Source organism: Protopterus annectens, chromosome 1.part2 (genome assembly GCF_019279795.1).
Source record: "Protopterus annectens isolate FY-2018-M chromosome 1.part2, PAN1.0, whole genome shotgun sequence".
NCBI lineage: Eukaryota > Metazoa > Chordata > Ceratodontiformes > Protopteridae > Protopterus > Protopterus annectens.
The window spans coordinates 495,611,258-495,628,035 of NC_056727.1; the positions used below are offsets into that span (position 1 = coordinate 495,611,258).

General features: G+C 42.4%; 1 protein-coding gene across 2 annotated transcripts in view; it reads right to left on the reverse strand.

Annotated features, from left to right (window-relative positions):
• Positions 1-16,778, reverse strand: part of BCL2L11 (BCL2 like 11) — a 345,403-nt gene that overhangs the window by 262,736 nt on the left and 65,889 nt on the right. The gene's annotated exons all lie outside the window — the stretch shown is intronic.

A 16,778-nucleotide genomic window follows, 5' to 3' on the forward strand; every position in this document is an offset into this window, starting at 1 on the left:
TGTCCTCTTAAATGTAAGAAAACGGTGTTAAATGTTGAACTTCAAAAATATAACTACAGTGCACTCTGCTGGAAGAAAGCTGATAAGTCAAGCATTGTATGACTGATCTCAAAGCTCAGAGACATAATATCTGGACCGAGGAATTATTTCTATTGTTTTGAGATCAGAGTTAATTGCTAGATTTTACACATATAATATCTTTTATTGCTGTAGTTTCCTGTCCAGGTGCAAGATCAAAGAAATGTTAAAACTCCTGAGTTTCTATCAGCCTGGGAACCAGAGAAGAATGATGTAATCTAAAATGAGTCAGCAGTGATGTATTATTTTTAAGACTTTATCAGAGAGAGAGAATCAGAGTATTTTTCATTTGTCTTCAGACCTGACCGCTCACCAGTACTCTGCCTTTGCTCAGTATGTAAGCAGGATCTTAGACTTTAGTGTTTCTCTTAGAAATAGATAGAAAATAGTAAATTTAGTCTAGCTGTTTTCTATATCTATGTCAGACTGTTCTACAATATTATTTTAAGCATTTTCCTGTGATCTCTGAATTCTTGACTAGCAATGTTTTGAATTGAGGAGATTTGTCTTGTGTTTATATTATTTATTATTAAATATTGTTAAACCTTTCAACTGTGGCTGTTTTGTGTAGAGATAATTTAGAGTACATTGCATGTACATTGTGATACTGTACAAAGCCACTCCACTAAGCCTTAAAAGTTCTGGTCACGGTTACTAACTGGATAATAATATTGCACAATAAAATCGGACACCCTTTGTGAAGGGCCTTATTGGTAGCTGATCAACAGGGTTTCTGGTGCCAGTGCTTTACTACCTTCTAGCCTGGACATAAGAGGCACAGCTAATGAACCTGTGCCAGCCTTCCCAGGAGTGTCTGTGTGGTTGTATATAAATCATATCTCAAAGTGTGTGTGTGTGTGTGTGTGTGTGTGTGTGTGTGTGTGTGTGTGTGTGTGTGTGTGTGTGTGTCAGCTACTTCGGCAGGGACACAAAGCACTGGTTGGACAGAGGGAGCACTGGGAGGACTTGGTTTGGAACCCTGCCTAAGGACTCCACTCTACAGCTGTGCCAGTGGGAGTCTTACTGGAGATCTGGAGAGAAAGGGAGAAACCACACCCAGACTGACTGTGATCTCTGTGTGCTCTTAAGGGAAATTGTACTTTACAGTGTGTATTTGTTATCCTTCCCAATGTGGAAGCCCCTCACTGGTGTTACTGGTGAGGATTGAGGCTCCTTGATTACTGGGCCAGCACACGGGCATCACAACATCTTACAAGGAAAAAGCTGCAACAACCTTACAGATCCGTAAAACATTTGTGTTGAAACTGTTGATCACCAAAGAGCCTGCTTCTTAAGGACCAGATACTGTTTTGCTTCTGTTGAGAGAGGGAATAAAGGGATATTGCTTCCTAGCTGAGGAGAGACCAGCACTAGTAGTAGCCAGGTACTGGTCAATAGATGAAACACCATCATTCTTGGCTAACCTAGTGAGTGGCTGAGTTGGTGGTGTTTTGCTGAAAATGGTTTTCTGACTCCCTCTGGTAGCAGAAAAAAGTTGCCAGGCTAATTCTGGGCGTTACCTGTTTCTGAACTTAAATTTAAGAGTTGTATTATTTTGTGTGTGTGTGTGTGTGTGTGTGTGTGTGTGTGTGTGTGTGTGTGTGCACGCGTGCACCCTACTGAGCCTTTTGTTGTGTGTTTTCTATGTAATAAATAAGGTGATTTAGCAAGATGTTGTAACACACTGCACAGTACAGCTGCAGGCATTTACAGCCTTACCTTTCTCTATAAAACCTACTCCCCCAATTTAAAATGTTTGTGCGGATAGATATTTCTTTCTAAGAGAACTGTTATTAATATATACTGGACAACAGACATTCCACCACAGTCCTATAATTCAGAGTATTATGATAAGTTGGCTATGGTCAGAGAACCAATGTGTTTGAAAAATAAGTGCCAAGAAATTTACTTCATGGGATGAGTGAAGCAAAGTTCAAGAGGTGACTTTTTAAATACAAGTTGAGAACACGTAACCAGTGAATTATGATCAGAGACACAAAATCATAATTCTTTGTAACACATGCAGCTTTTGCTAAATATCATAGGTAAACTTAGGCAAGCTGTCCTTGTGGGCCATTTTAAGTCTAGCCAATTTCCCGTCAGAGGTGAGCATCAACCCCTGTTTACAGGTTTATAGGTTCATAGGTGTGTACTAGGCTAATGGCTTTGGAGTCTTTACAAGCCTAGCCCATAGAAGTGCCCTGGCATCATGCTGCCCGACGTTAGTTCCCAGTGCCTCTATCAAGTAGAGCTACTGCAGTGATTCCCGGGGTGAACTTTCTGTTTCCCGTCCACTCATCAAGATTTCTCTTGAAGAGGACCAGTGAGGTGCTCTGCTTGACATGTATGGGGAGTCTATTCCAGAGTATGGGCAGTCTCTGGGTTATGAACCTGTCCCTCCAGCATGTTCTGTTGATTGTGGTAATGAGGTTGAGGTCTCTGGAGCAGGTGGTGCGGAGGAATTTGGATTTCTTTAGATGAAGCATTTCTAACAGAGCTGGGCCAGACATGACTTTCAAATCAAGCAGAGATTGATGCTTAGTAGACGATATAAGACAGAGAATAGCTGGAGTTTTTTGAGTCTGTTCATGTAGGACATGTGTTTAAGGCCTAGGATGATGTACTTGTGTGGCCTTTCCAGCTGTTGCATGTGTCTAGTGAGGTACAAGCTAAATGGGGCATTATACTCGATGACTGGCCTAATGAGGGAAGAGTAGAGAGAGATGATAACCTCTTTCTTCCTGGATGTAAAACCCTTGGTAATGAGATGTGCCAAACAGAAGGACTTTCTGACCAAAGTGGTAATGTGGTGGTCAAAGGAGAGGTTGCTGTCAAACTATATCCCCAGATCTCTTATAACACCTTCAGTGTTCAGTGGGCTCCCATCAATGTGGTAATTAGTGGGAGCTGAGTTTTTCCCAAAGGGGATGATGATGCATTTTTTGGCATTAAGCTTAAGGCCATGGTTTCAACACCAGTCATTGGTCTCAGTGAGGCCTTTCTGTAGAATGTCTACATCACTTGGGGAGTTAATAATGGATCCCAGCTTGCAGTTATCTGCGAACTTGGTCAGCCAAAGTCCCTCCGTGTTGCCCTGGACGTCTGATAAGTAGATGCCAAACAGGAGAGGACACAGGACCGATCCCTGTGGGACTCCACTCGTGACTGGTCAGCAGTCTGACTTGGAGTCCGCTACTTTCACACTGTGGGTTCTATCTGTAAGCCAATTTGCAACTCATCTAGTGATATGGGGCTGATGCCTAGTTTGGTTAGTTTATCAATAATTCCTGAGTGGGGAATGGTATCAAAGGCCTTGGCCAGATCAAGGTAGGCTGTATGAACTGCCTTGCCCTCATCGACAGCTCTGGTGACTGACTCAAAGTCAACCAGGTTGAGCAGGCATGATCTGCCTTAAACAAAACCAAACTGCATGGGCTCTAGAGTTTGGAGATTCCCTATATCCTTGTTAATTAGTTCCATGATGATGCGCTCCATAGAGTTACATATCAGACTCATCAGGCTAATGGGGAGATAATTCCTAGGGTCTGTAGTCGCTCCCCCTTTATGGAGGGAGATGACTATAGCAGTGCACCATTCAGTAGGGACAAAGCCTGAGGTGAGGCTGTGATTGAACAGGGCACACAGATGTGGTGCCAGTTCACTTTGTAGTTCATGTAGAACACATCTAGGAATATTGTCGGGTCCCATGGAAGCTGTATTCTTGGCCTTGGACAATGCAGCTTTAACCTGTGCTGCAGTAATGCTGGGTGCCTGGCACTCCTCCAGTATTGTGATTGGTCCTTTAGTAGGGGAGAGAGGGGTAAAGATGGCACTGAATCTGTCAGCCAGTATGTTGGCAATATCTGTTGGCTTAGTATAGGTGGTACCATTGTGCAGTAACTCAGAGCAAACCTGGGTATTGCCGTGGAGATTCTTGATATAACTATAGAAGGCTTTGTGGATGTTTTTAGTGTCTGCTGTAATTCTGCCTTCATAGCTGAATTTTACAGGTTTTGATGAGGGATCTCAACTTTTTGTTGAGGCTAACAAGGAATTTTTTCCAGTCTTGGGACTTCACCTTTTTCTGCAACAGCTTCTTCCTTCTGTTGTACAGTTTATTAATGGCAGGGGACCACCAGATTGGCTTTCTTTTTTTGGAGGAGAGTGTCTTGGTTCTGTTGGGTAAGGCTAGTTCCATGCATTTAAGTACATGTTTGTACAGTGCATTGGTGTATAATTCAGCAGTCATGCATCTATTTTCCATTGACATGGGTGTCATGAAGTTAGCCACCTCTGCTTTTAGGAGCCCAGAGACAGCTTTGGAGAAGTTTTTCATGGTGGTTATGCGGGGTGTGTGGGTGAGATGTGGATTTCCATGGTGATTAGTTTGTGGTTGGATGTAACCAGGGAGAAATTGACTACTGGTGTACAGCAATGGTTGCCCATGTTAGTAATAATAACCAGGTCAAGAATTTTGCTTCCTTTAGTGGGGGTAATAACGAGCTGGTCCAGGGCATTGGAATTGATGAATTCCAGGAAGCGTTGGGCCAGTGTATTGGTACATGAGTAGTTTTCCCAGCTGATGGAGGAGCAGTATGAGAGTGTTGGGTTGGACCCTAAGTGTTTCCAGGGTGCTTAGGAACCTGGAGTGAGAGTCTTGGGACACGGTTGGGGACCTATAGCAGGCTACTTCCTGAATCACCATCTTACCCAATGTTAGTTGTACCTGAAGTATCTCAGATGCATTATGCTGGGCTACTAGTCTGGACGTGGCATATTCTTTATGAATATGGAGACACCACTGCCTTTGGAGCTTCTGTCCATGTTCTGGAGCCGAAAAGTGAGGAATGAGTTATAGCCTGGTAGCTCAGGGCTGCTTTCTGCTGCTTTAAACCAGGTCTCCGTTACAGCACAAATGTCGATGTTCTTCATTTTGAGGAGTGCTTCGAGCAAGTGCATCTTGAGATTTAGACTTTTAGCATTGAGCAGCATGACCCTCAGACTGCATTTATTTATAGTTGTTACGGTGGTAATTTGGTCTTTGGAACATCGTCTAAAAAGGCACTATAGGGGTGGCAAGAGCCTTAGCCACATCTCTGGCAAAGCATCAAGGTCTGTCAATCATGTCATCCCAAGCAGACAGATACTGGATTCCTTTAGAATGACACCAGAAATGTAGCCAATTGTTGAAGTCAATCATTTTCTGCTTGTACTGCGGTATCATAGGATGTTGCACAGGGCTAGGGTCATACCTGCCTGGGCCACATAATCCGAGAGCTCCTCCATGTCTCTTTTCATGTAGTCCAGGGAGGTTTGTCTCAGGTCATTCACACCCACATGGACAGTGACAGAGTCACACTTGTACTTGTTGTGGAGTGACCTGAGTGTGTGTATTATGTGTTGGTTTTTGGAACCTGACAGACAGCTGACTGCTACCTTCTCCTTATTCAACCTAGTGAGTGGGACATCGGTATGCCTCACTATTGAGTCACCTATGATTAGTGTATTGGGCAAGCTGTTTTGCCTTGGGGGCTTAGGTTGATGGGCATACTGTGTAAGTGAGCTAAGCATCTTGTGATTTGTGCTGTGTTGTGGTGGTCAACTGCGTTTCTGCCTTGGAGGTCTCTGCCGCTTGGGTAGATTTCTATTGAGAGCCTCCATGAAGTTGGGTGTGTGGTTTGTGTTTTTATGTGAGAGCTGTGATGGTGGGTGCTCTGGAGGGCTATGTGTTGCATGTGGTGTGGTGCAGGTGTTGACCTTCTCCTCTTGACCAGCTATTCAGGTCTTGGCTTGAGAGTGCATGACTTTCAATTTGGATATATAAGTGCATCTCTCACAAATCTGAGTGCTGGGAGGTAAGAGGAGAGGGTTGTCTGTGTACATGAGGCAGTTGCAATACTGCCTCAGAATACTGAGGTTCACCAGGTTAATAGGAGAAAGCACAGGGAACTGACCTTTAGACATGCCAGGAGGGGAGAGCTGTTTATATATTCCTTTTAAAGGAAAAAATGTCATTCAAGGTGTCTGAGTCTGTACACAGCAATGCCAAACACTTGAGGGAAACTGATATGTAGACCCTGAAAATTTAAGGATGAAGTATTTTGGCAGATATTCTGAAGTTAGGAAGAAATCAAATAGTACTTACTAAAAACTAAAAAATTAGCTTGTCAAAAATGATGAAAAGAGGGGAGTCGCATGAATGGCTACTACCTGGCTACTACTAGTGCTGGTCTCAGCACAGCTTCACTCTGTTAGGATACAATACTCCTTTACTTCTTCTCTCACCAGAAGCAAAATGTTAGCACCTATCCCAAGAAGAGAAGCAGGCCACAGCCTGTTTGCTGATCCACAGTCTTGGCCCAGATGATGTAAAAGGCAGGCTTGTAGCCTTTTTCTGGTAGATGCCTCGAATAGCAACCAGACCAATCAGGTACGTTAAGCTCAGACACTCACTCTCCAACCAGAAAGAGTCAGGAATCAATGCACTCTGCTCGTACTCTCACCAGGATCAGAATATAAGTACAGATTCCAAGCTGTCACCTATAAAGCAGTTATTAAGCTTTCTGGTGACCATCAGTCTCCAGGAAATAATGTAACTGCACTCCTTCTCTCACCAGGAGAAAACAGAAGCACTAATCCCAAGATGACTACTGAGAGGCAGAATGTGGGCTCTCCAGTAACTGGTGGTCTTGCAATAGATGCTTAACGGTAAGATGAAAAAAAAAAAAGATTTATCCTGCACTTTGTGTTTGTGAGGTAAACACATTTACCAATATGCCAAACCACAATCCCAAAAGTCATGGTTTCATAAATTAAATCATAAGTAAAATCCATTAGAATGAAAGCTGTAACACACTTAGCATTGTCTCACAGAGATCAGCCAGAAAAGAAGTGCAGCTTTGACACTGCAGAAACCTATAAAATGCTTTGTGATGCCACACACAGAGAAAAGTGTGGCAGTTACCCCACTTAAATGTGCTTTTTTTCTCTCACTGCTGTTCTTTGGTAGCAACTGTTTATGGTCTGTGTAAGACTACAACTTAACAGCAATAACAGCAATGCTACAGCTTAACAGTCAAGTGCTTTAAAGAAATGTCTTTTTTTAACAGTTCCAGGGCACTAATGTTTCAGATTTGCAAGGTCTTTGTTCCATGCCAAGCACTTTGAAAATTATAATTGTACATCGTTACTATCAGCCTCTTTTTCACATTTTTACGTGATTTCGGAGTGTTGCTTCATCTGTCTCCACTTCTCTCTAGTCATAGCCACACTCTTACTTTTTTCACCAGCCATGATAACTCATCTCAGGTATTCTCTCACACAACTTATCCATCTCTTGCCTGGATGTCCTTGTTTCCTGCAGCCTTCTTCTTGTCTATCCCAAATCAGCTTTACCAAACTGTCTTATGTTTTCCAGTACATATGACTGAACTATCGTAATCTATTCTGTAGGACTTTCCTCTGTAACTAGGGCTACTCTGGCTTCTGTTCTGATGTCTTAATTTCGTAGTCTGTCCATTAGTCTGAATTCTACTATCCATCTCAGACACTTCATCTCCATCAACTCAAGCTTCCTCTAACTTCCAGGTATCTGTGTCAAACTAACTGCACCACCATTTTGTATACTGTATCTTTCTGTTGATTTAGTATTATTAGGCCACTCACTACCCCTGACAGTTTTACGCCAGTATGCTGCAGCACCTCTGTTTCTAGTTTTGAGCTCCTCATTTAGATTCCTCTCCTCCTCAACCATACCTCCCAGATATCTGAAGCCAAAGACCTGCTCCACTGTTTTCTATTCTAGCTCAATTTTATGCTTCTTTTGATTTCACACATGTATGTCCTTGTCATAAAGAAAGAGCAGTAAGAAGTATGTTTTCTTCTGGGATATACTTTTCTGAGGTGCAGGCCAAAACCAGTGGGCTATGGCTGATCAAGTTTGCAGATGATTGCAAGCTGGGTGATGTCATCAGTTCCCCTAGTGATGGGGACATCCTCCAAGAGGGTCTCACTCAAACAAATGACTAGTGTCAGAAACATGGCCTCAATCTGAATACCAAAAATTGCACCAACACCCCCTTTGGGGAGAGTGATGTCCCCACAAATTATCACATTAATAACAACATCTTAAGCATGCAATCAGTCGTAAGGGATTTGGACACCCAGGTTGATAGCAACCTGACTCTTGACCACCATGTTGCTTCCGTTGTATGGAAAGCCTTCTATTTGGCCCACCTCATAAGTAAGGGTATCTCATCCAGGGGCAAGGAGGTCATAACATCCCTGTATTCTTCCCTTATAAGGCCCATTATTGAGTACAAAGCCCCTTTCGGCATGTACTTTACAAAGCACATGCAGCACCTGAAGAGAGACCACAGAGGTTCCTCACCAGGAGAATCCAGGGCCTCAAACATCTACCATAAACAGATTGGCTAAAAGCCCTATCCCTCTACTCAGTTTCATACAGACTCCTCAGAGGTGACCTCTGTCTGGCATACAAGGTAATCACCATCTTGATGGGACTGCTGCATATCTGCAAGTCAAGCTCCACTCCAGTAACCCACACGCTCGGCCTCAACCTGGTCTGTGAAATCAACAAGACTTGCTGGCAGGACAGATTTGTGTCCCAGAGACTACCCGATCTATGGAACAGACTCCCTCTCCACATCAAGCAGAGTACCTCTTCATCCATTTTTAAGCGCAACCTGGATAACTGGGTGGGAAACAGAAAATATACTCCTGGGATTCCACCCGTGTCCTGCTGGACAGGGGCATCTGGTGCTGATCTGTCTAAACATGGGCTAAACTCTTACCTAGGCTTATAAGGGCCTTAAGGCCAATAGGCTAGTTACCTCCTATGATCCTATGATTCTATAACAACAGAAGTAATGCCACTGGTGCTAAGACAGCTCAACAAGTAAAGCCTTTCCAGAATGCTTATAAACTCTCCCTTCTTATCATTCACTATGGTTGCCTAATCACTCACATTTTCTGCAGAAGCACTGAAGAGTATAAAAGGATTATCAGTAGGACAAGACAAAGGACAACCCTAGACCAGATGTGCTTATGGAGGAAGGGTATATTACACAGGATGGGCCTACCTCAATTCCTAAAGTAAGTACATAACTTTCAAAACTGGTAAGGGGAAGCCCATCTTCCATAACAATACGACAACATCCATAGCAAATCTTTCTGGACAATCATCACTGTGGGAACACTGCCCTCATTACAGAAGCCCCAAATAAAGATCTGGACATAGAGGCATGTAACCCACAGTATCTCACAAAAGTACTGAGGAAAGATCAACTGATTGTGGCACTTTTCTCACTTAAAATGGAGCACAGAAAAGGTTAGTGGAAGTCACTGCTGCTGTAGTGAAATACACACTGGGTACAAAGTGAAGAGGCCTTCCATGTTTATCAAGGCAACACTATGTGCAGTTAAGTTAGAAATCCATCTGGGAAATGAGTATATGAAGACTGCCGACCTCATCAGGATATCATGAACAATATAAAGATCTGGTCATATTTGTGGACATCATTAGTTTAGACAGTATATATAATCTAATCTGTCACTCTACATTATTGCAATGGAGAATAAACTCTCACTGATTAAAGTAGATAGGAAAACTGGTAGACTGATTCATTGGTTTAGACTAGACTCCTTGGCCATTTATGGCATAAAAGAGAGGTTAACTCTCCGTCAAACTATCTAAATAAGAAAGCAACAAGTAGGCTTAGCAGAAATAGCAATGGAACTTAGATATCATTCTGACAGAGGTGACTGCTAGAAGAAAAAGCATTTTCCATGACAGGTATTTCAGCTTTGCAGTAGCATCTGGTTCTGATGGAATAAACTTAAGATTTTTCTAACATAAAATACAAGTCCCAAATTGGAATAGATCCTTTTATTAAGACTTTCCGCACTTTAAGGGAAGCCTGAAAACAAGAGTCTCATCTTAAATGGAAACCGGATATAGTTACAAGACAGATTTTTATTGAAGAATAACATGATTCCAGAATCAAATGCCTCAGAAGAGCAACTGAATACAGATGAACTGGAGCTGAAAGGGTGTTTAAGTCCTTTTGTGAAACCCATATAAAGAATGAGTTGTCACTGTATGACTTAAGGCTTTTGTACAGAAAAAAGAAATCTGTACTACAGCTGTAGGGGATTTGATTACTGACAAATAAAAAAAATGGAGAAACCAAGCTGTGAGTATGAATGAATGAAAGCCCAAGTGAGATTTGCCATAAGGGTGGGTTGACACAATTTTTCTGGAGCATAGATATACAAGCCTTTCCATAAGATAAGAATAAAGCAGAGAGCCATATCTCCTGGGGCAAAAAGGAGGTTATGAGGAAGACTTTGCCCATGTAAGGCTGGCTTTTTGAATTAAATTCATCACGAAAGGAAATGGGGGAAGAACACAAAGGAGTCCAGGCAAGCACTTTACTCTGAAGAAGCCCACGGAATGATGGGTAAAAGCGCTCAGTATGTCTTTGATGTAATAAATGGCTGGTGCATCTTTTGGCAGTGTCGTGGATTTTTTTCTTATTAGTTGGTGATTTTGGCTGTGGAAGTGTCCTTAACAAAGGGTGTCCAATCCTATTGTGTAATGTTACTATCACTACAAATGGTTGTTTGACCACAGGCCAGGCTATTAGGAGTGGCCTGTACTGTGTCACCAAATAGATATGCAAGTACTCTGAGAGCTTAAATATCTCTAAACAGACCAGCCACAACTGAAAGGTTTAAATATATTTAATAATAAATAATGAAAGAACAAGACAATACTAAGTAAACAAACATAGTTACTTCATAGTTCAAAATAGCAGGAAATATTTAAAACAACATTGCAGGACAGTCTCAAATAAATAAAGAAAACATCTAAGTACCAGTAACTGAGACTGGGTTCAAGGCTCCAGAGAGCAACCCTGCAATACCAGGCTACAACTCTTACCACACTTTTCTGCCACAAAACCAAGACCGAAACACTAAAGGTGGAGTAGTGTCCATATTCACCAAGGATATTCACACCTCCACGCTACTTGCCCAACACAATGCATCTGAAATTCTCCAGGTGCAACTAACACTAGGTACAACTGCAATCCAAATTGTAGCTTGCTACAGATCCCCCACCATGCCCCAAGATTCTCACTACACCTTTCTAAACATACTAGAAAATATTAAGGTACAACCAAACACCCTAATAGTGAGTGATTTCAACTACCCTGCCATTAACTAGGAAAACTACTCGGGTACCAACTCCTTTTCCTAACGGTTCTTGGAATTCATAAATTCCAATGCTCTGGATCAATTAATCCATTGTCCCACCAGGGGCTCCAATATCCTAGACCTGATCATTACCAACATGGGAGATAGATGCTCCACACCTGTGGTCACCCCCTCATTGGTCAGGTCTGACCATAGGCAAATCACCCTTGACATCCACATCCCACCCCCACCCCCCCAGTAAGGAAACCTCCTTAAAAAAATTCTCCAAAGCCAACTTCATGCTACTGAAGTCAGAAGTGACAAACTTCATGACACCCATGCAGATGGGATCTGAAAGTTCGACTGCAGAATCCTACACTAAGGCACTGTACGAGCAGATCCACTCGTGCATGAATAATGCCATCCCAAATAGTACCAAGATGTTGTCCTCCAAAAAAAAGGAAGCCAATCTGGTGATCCCCTGCTATAAACAATCTATACAACAGAATGAAGAAACTGTTGCAGAAAAGAGGAAAATCCCAGGATGCAAAAAACTCCCTCACCAGCCTCAGTAAGAAGCTGAGATCCCTCATAAAATCCTGAAAAGCTAGTTACAAAAATAAAATTGCCAAAGATTCCAAAGACAACCACAAGGCATTCTATAGTTATGTCAAGAAAATAAATGGCAATGCTCAGATCTGCTCTGAGCTTCAACAGAATGGCATTAAATATACTGATCCCAAGGATATTGCCAATATCCTGGCAGATCGATTTAGTGCCAACTTTACCCCCCTCTCACCCCCTAAAGGGCCCATCTCAATACCAAAAGATTGCCAAATTCCGGTAATCACAGCCACACAGGTAGAAACCGCACTCTCCAAAGCTAAGAATACAGCATCCATGGGACCAGATGACATCCCAGGCTGTGCACTACATGAGCTACAAAATGAACTGGCACCTCACCTAAGTGTCATGTTTAATCATAGCCTCACCTCAGGATTTGTGCCAACTGAGTGGCGCACAGCTACAGTTATCCCACTCCACAAGGGGGGATCCACCTTGGATCCCAGGAACTACCGTCCCATCAGTCTGACGAGCCTGATCTGCAAGGGCATGGAATGCATTATCATGGAACTTATAAACAAAGACACTGGCAACCTTCAAACACTGGACCCCACCCAGTTTGGGTTTGTGAAGGGCCAATCTTGTCTCCTGAATCTGACTGACTTCTTCGAATCAGTCTCCAGAGCTGTGGACGAGGGTAAAGCAGTCCACACAGCCTATCTGGACCTCGCCAAGGCCTTCAACACCATCCCCCACTCTGGAATCATAGATATACTTACTAAGCTGGGCATAAATCCCTACGTCACTCGATGGGGTGCCAACTGGCTTACTGAGAGAACCCAGACTGTAAAAGTAGCCGACTCCAAATCCAGCTCCAGATAAGTGACAAGTGGAGTACCTCAGGGTTCAGTCCTGGGACCAGTCTTGTTTGGCATCTACTTCTCTGAAGTACAGGCCAACACTAAGGGACTCTGGCTAACAAAGTTCGCAAATGACTGCAAACTGGGAGCCCTTATTGAATCCCCAAATAATGTGGATATTCTACAAAAGGGCCTTACAGAAACAGATGCCTGGTGCCAGAGCCATGGGCTCAAGCTTAATGCCAAGAAATGTATAGTTATCCCCTTTGTAAAAAAACATGTACCCATGAATTACCACATAGGTGGCAGTACACTAAACATCGAAAGTGTGATGAGAGACTTAGGGACACAGGTGGACAGTGGTCTCACTTTCGATAACCACATCGCCACAGCAGTCAGGAAATCCTTCTATGTAGCACACCTCATCACTTAGGGCTTTTCATCCAGAAAAAAGGAGGTCATTGTCCCACTGTACTCATCTCTCATTAGACCCATTATAGGGTGTAATGCCCTATTTGGTATGTACCTCACAAGACATCTGCAACAGCTGGAAAGGTGACAGAAATACCTCACTAAAAGAATCGCAGGCCTAAAGCAGATGCCATATGCTGACCGTTTAAAAAAGCTCCAGCTATACTCTGTGGCATATCGTCTACTCAGAGGCGATCTCTGCTTAACATACAAGGCCATGTCAAACCCTGAGCTGTTGGACATGCTCCACTTAAGGAAATCCCAATCCCTCAGAGTCACACGCTCCAGGGATCTAAACCTTGTCATCACAATGTACAAAACATGCTGGAGGGAGAGGTTCCTGACGCAGAGACTCCCCATACTCTGGAATAGACTGCCCATACATGTCAAGCAGTGTGCCTCCTTGGCCCTCTTCAAAAGGAACCTTGATGATTGGATGGGAGATAGGAAATTCACCCTGGGGATCATGTCAGTCACCCTGCTACACAGGGGTCCAGAGAAGTAAATATTGTGGGAAGAAATATCCAAGGAATTGTTATGCCTAGGCTTGTATAGGCCCTAGGGCCGATAGCCTAGCACCAACCTATGAACCTATAAGCTTTACTTCACTACATTCCTAACTGTATCTAAGAGACATTATTGTACCCTTGACTTACTTACAGAACAGCAGGCAGGAAGAAGTGATGAGTGGATGTTTCCAGGTCAAATACAAAATACAAAATGCCCTCTCTTTCTCTCGGAGAGTTCTAAAAATTAATATCTCAAATATTGCTGCTGGGATACTTGAAGCATGAAATCACTTTTTGTCACATGACAAGCTAAACCCCCATTGCCAGAAACTACTAGCATTTAGTATCTCCCTGTAAGAACACACAGCCTTCAGATGTTTGTCGCTGCTAGGAGACATACACCAGTAAAACACTTACAATCTAATGCAGAAGGCTCCCTAGTGCTAGATATCCTGTCTCCTTGCTACGTTGAAACTAACTTTTATAGCACAATCATAAAACAATTTAACTTCAACTATTTTCTTGAAGCTTTGCAAGTTAACCCTCTATGTTCTAGTTCCCACTGTTAAAACATATACATTTACACATAGTTAACATACATTTCTGTTCTAATCCAGCAGGGTACACTGTGGATACATCTTTTTAAGCTCAGTACCGTACAAACCCTGTTCAACATGCACTTCTGTACCAGCAGTTTAATATACATATAACATACAGTTCTAATGCATTTGTAAGACAAGTATATGAATCATGTAGACATTCATAAATGACATGATTATTTACAAAATTCCAGACAGCTGCGCTGGCAGTATCTCCTTGAGTCACACTTCTATATAGATTATATTAATATTCACAAATGACATATAATTATTTACAAAATTCCAGATAGCTGGGCTGGCAGTATTTCCTTTTGTTACACCCCCCCCCCCCACCGAAAATTCAAGCTAGTCTTTCAAGTGACCCTTGAGAAATGTTGCTTGAGAGGGTTGGGCCTATGTAAGAATACCTTACCACATTCCCTGTCTTGAGATTCTAGCTGCCTTGGCATCGCTGACCCCAGTACAGTGCTGCACTGTCCCATCATATGCCTACAGCCCTAGGCTCCACCATAGTAACTTGGGATTTGGCTGGCTGGCTCCCTGTAGCCATAGATCCCCCTCAGATTGCTCCTGCCTTGCACTGCAAATACTTAGCACCAGGGCCTCCCTATCATGGTAAGGCTTCATCATGTTAGCATGGTACAACTTATGCCCCTGCCTTCTGCCTAGTAGTTCTACCATGTAGTTAACATCACTGACCTTCCTTACCACACTGAAGGGTCCCTCCCAAGCTGCCTGCAGCTTGTTGTGTCTGACAGGATTGAGAACCATTACCTGCTGCCCCACAGCATACTCTCTAGCTCGTGCATTCCCATCATACCAGACCTTTTTCTGCTGTTGGGCTTCTGCCAGGTTCTCCTGGGCCAAGCCCATGAGCTCCCTGAGCCTTGTCCTGAAGTTTAGGACATATGCAACAACAGACACCTTGTGAGATTCACACCCACCCTCCCACTCATCTTGAATCAAATCTATGGACACAGGATTACCAGTATGTGCAATATCTTTACATGTAGGAATGACATTTGACACAGTGTGATGCAAGAGAGATTTTAGTGAGAACAGAACAGTTAGGCATATATGGGTGTATTGTCAAGTGGATTAAGAACTGGTTAATGCACAGAAGTGGGATTCAACTTGTTGGTGAATTACCTGATTACAAGATTGCCAGCAACAAGGTGCCATAAGGTTCGGTGTTGGGTACCATTGCTGTTTAATGTTTTTCTGTCCATGGCAGACAGCCAATAACAGTTACAAATTAGCACATTTGCTGACAGCACCAAAACTGGTTGTACTATAACAAATGTTGAAAATGAGATAAGATATCAACACTATGTAGACCAGTTGATGAATTGGTCAAAGGACAATAGTATTTCCTTTATACTTATGTGCTATATGATACAGTTTTATATAGATGGTAATGAAGGGCCTGGTTTGTATGTGGATAATACCTTGGGGTTTGAGCAAAATGTAACTAATACAGTTAAAAGATGTTATGTAATTCTGGGAGGCCTGTTTCATACAGTGGCTAGTGGAAAAGCTGCTGTACTGCCTCCTTTATATAAAACTTTATTTACACCACTAATTGAATATTGTGGATGAGTATATTTCTACAACAACATTTTGTTAAGAAGACTTGAAAGAATATTTAGCAAGGCAGGTTGCTGGACTGAGATATATAAGTATATATTGGAATATGTATGCATTTACTTATTTATTCACTTTATTTATTTATATATTTATTTATTTATGTATTTATTTGTTTATTTATTTAATTAATTATTTAGTTTTTTTTTTTCATTTCAACAGTCAGGTAAATGGACTGGTCAACAGACCCCTTACAGACATGACCTGGACACCACAGTACAAGACGCAAACAGAAAATTATGCATAGACTAAGGAATACACAGAGTTTAACAGAGACAGCAACATGGTAGAGACAATACATTTTTATGTTATGTTATTTGCTGTTTTGTATTTTTTCTTTTACACTTTGTTGACTGGGTTAGCCTGGTAGGTCAGTGTGTTCTTTTCAGGGCAGACTTGAGATAGTATGCATACTGACTAGGGGGAATTTGTCCAGACCATGGGGGATCTTCCCATTTGGAGGAGAGGAAGTGAAGCACTCTTTGGAGCTGCTAGATGGCACTGATGGGCTGCTATAGCAGTTCCGGGAATCCCACGATGGAGGAGAATGCAGTACATCTGGAGATAATAGCAAGAGAAAACATACTGAAGGAAACTCTGAAACAGCTGTTATAGAATTGGAAAATAGAGGACTGAAGGAATCAAGCAGAACCAAAGGAAGGAGAAGAAGCAAGATGGAGTGACAAGCTGGAGCAAGTAATAAGGAGGAAGAAATAAGAGACTGGAAACACAAAGAACAGCTAGTGGAAGGAAAAACAATGGCTACTCCACCAGTTTTTAGGGTTTACCTCTGCAGCAGGATTTTTTGTTCCAAGAAAAAAAGTTATGCAGATTAA